Source organism: Corvus cornix, chromosome 8, assembly GCF_000738735.6.
Source record: "Corvus cornix cornix isolate S_Up_H32 chromosome 8, ASM73873v5, whole genome shotgun sequence".
Lineage (NCBI taxonomy): Eukaryota > Metazoa > Chordata > Aves > Passeriformes > Corvidae > Corvus > Corvus cornix.
In genome coordinates, this window is record NC_046338.1 from 5554664 (window position 1) to 5557728 (window position 3065).

The following is a 3065-nucleotide window of genomic DNA, read 5'->3' on the forward strand; positions in this document are numbered from 1 at the left end:
TGGGGAGACATCTAGAGTGTTACGTAAGTAATCAAAGTTAATTTTAATCCTGCATAAAAGATATATCTTAAGGTCTTTTTAAAGCTAATTCCTGTGATGGCTCTCAACAAACACACAATTATATCCCAAGTAACAAAATGAGTCTCATTAATTTCTTGTTGCAACTGGAGTTGAAAATACTGAAAATCAATACAAATTTTTATCAGAAGCAACGTTCTTAGCAGTACCATAACATATGCTAAAAACAGATTCTGGAACTACCATGGGGAAAACTTGAGATAGCCTGTACAACTGTGCATTAAAGTCTTTGCCTGATTCAAAACCGTTTAAAGAAGGACTTTATTGATGGACTTTTTAATGTCCTTGGATACTACTGAAGAATTTTTATGGAAATACTTTGTATATTGGATTATTAGAACACATTTATCATCCATTGCCTGCATATATATCTCACAGCTGCCTGACTTCATAATAGCAGCATGAATCAGAGCTACAGGGCATACCAATATTTTCCTCACTAAAGGCAATGGAGTTCTTTAGGGAATTTACTCACTGTTCTTGTATTAGCAACATAATAAACCAATTACAATGACCTCCATAACTTAATCCCATTAGAGAAGGAAATATTTTGAAAAAACAAAGCTGAACTCATATTATATAAAACTCATATATATGTTTAAATTTTTAGGCTAACTACTCCCAAACGCAGGAAACAAGACTCACCAACATTACGCTGTAGAGTGAAATCAATAAACAGGATCTTGGACTATATCATAGAAGTTTTCCAAGACACTGCTTCCCATCAAAAATATTATTTGTAAAATATGTCTTTATTCTTATTAAATAAGAATAAATTTGCTTAGATTTTTTAAAGGAAAATTTGCAAAAGTATTAGTGGGCTCAGTCAACATGGTGAGAAGCTGCATTATAAATTAAACTCTTATTTACCATCAGGAAACACTGTCAAGAGAGAAAAATCATGAAGTTTTGATCAGACCCATCTTGCCTCCCTGCCCCGTGTGGACCACTGGGGAGCAGAAGAAATGGCAGTGGGGTCCTAGGAAGGAGGACACTTCCCACTCTTACCCACTTTGCTAATGCAGGCCCACAGCCTCGCTCCTGCATGCACCAAACATCTGCTCAGGAAAAGTCCTCTGTATCTGTCTTGCACAGCAGCAGAAGAGGAGGAGGGGGTTTGGCTACAGATGCCTTAAGAGCAGCCCTGCCAGCCCAGCTCTTCAGCACCTGCAGGAGTTGGAGGATCCTTTCCCCAACTGCCTTTTTAATGCACAGTCCTGCAGGATTTATGAGAGGGAGCTAAGATAAATAATCTCCACGTCCCCAAAGCAGCAATTCTTCTGTTGAGCAGATGCAGCAGCTCTTCACCCCGGCAGGGCTGTCTGGCCCAGAGCCCCCAGCAAGGGAGGCAGCTGCCAGCCCCGGGAAGCAGCCCCGCAGGGACCCAGTCCCGCTCCCAGGGACCCTGTCCCGCTCCCAGGGACCCTGTCCCGCTGCCAGGGACCCAGTCCCGCTGCCAGGGACCCTGTCCCGCTCCCAGGGACCCAGTCCCGCTCCCAGGGACCCTGTCCCGCTGCCAGGGACCCTGTCCCGCTCCCAGGGACCCAGTCCCGCTGCCAGGGACCCAGTCCCGCTCCCAGGGACACTGTCCCGCTCCCAGGGACCCAGTCCCGCTGCCAGGGACCCAGTCCCGCTGCCAGGGACCCTGTCCCGCTGCCAGGGACCCAGTCCCGCTCCCAGGGACCCAGACCCGCTGCCAGATCTGCAGTCGGTTCCTCAGGAGCTGTCACTGCTCCTCCAAGGGAGCCCTTGGCAGCCTCCCTCTGCCCCACCACATCCCCCTTAAAATTTCATCCATCGTTTTCCTTTGGAGGTTTTGGGTTTTTTTCATAGAATCATAGAATCGTTGGGTTGTAAGGGGACCTTGAAGATCATCTAGTTCCAATCCCCTGCCATGGGGAGGGACACCTTCCACTAGACCAGGTTGCTCCAAGCCACATCCCAACTCACCTTGAACACCTCCAAGTGCTCAAGGATGGGGCAGCCACAGCTCCTCTGGGCAACCTGTGCCAGGGCCTCACCACCCTCACAATAAAGAATTTTCCCCTAATATCTAATCTAAACCTACTGTCTTTCAATTTGAACCTGTTCCACCTTGTCCTGTCACTACATGCTCTTGTAAATAGTCTTGTCTTACCTTTACTAAAAAAAAAAAAAAAATTAGTTTTTAAATAATTTTTCCTCAGAAGAGTATCTACATAGTGCATAAAGCGCTTCTTTTTCATTAAACAAAACATTAGACCCCGAACACCATAGCACGGCGTGTGAGCTCTCGAAGCAGGGCAGGACCCCCCTTACACACCACGAAGGTCCTCGGCTCCGCCCCTCATCCTCCCTCCCTCCCACATGGCCCGCCCCGAGCTCACCCTCCTGGCAGCTGAGGCTGGGGACATCGGGGTCATGGTGTTCTTTGCAGAGGGAATCACAGGGTATCTTCTTGGCATCGGGAAAGCCTCGGCCTTGTGCCGCCTCCCTCCCCACAGAGGCGCCGCCATGGCCGCGGCCGCTCCTCCCCTCACAGCCGGCGGGATGGCGCCCGCTGCGCTGCGGGACCTCCTTGCCCCTCGGGTCCGGAGGAGCCCTGCAGTTGTGTGAGTGTGAAAGCAGAAGGGAACAGAGGGGAACAGGCTCCCCGCATCCCGTCTGACCCCCGGCCCCTGACAGTACCCCGGGGAGGCGAAGGGCATAACTCCATGTGGGGAGGTCAAACCTCTGGGGAAGATACAGCACTCGCAGGCCTTTCCCCCCAGAAATCCCCAAATAACAAGCCATGGGGTTATCTGGAGCGGGGCGGCGTGGGGCAGGAGGTGGGAATGGGCAGTGAGCAGGTGCTAGGTACCCCAGTCCTCGTGAGGGGATGGCCATGGGGTGAGGATCCTGAAGGAATGGGATGAGGGGCAGAACGGCTGCAGAACGGCCCATCCACATGGCAGACATAGATGGGCTATGTGCCCAATGCCTAGAATAAAAGCTCATTATCCACAGGC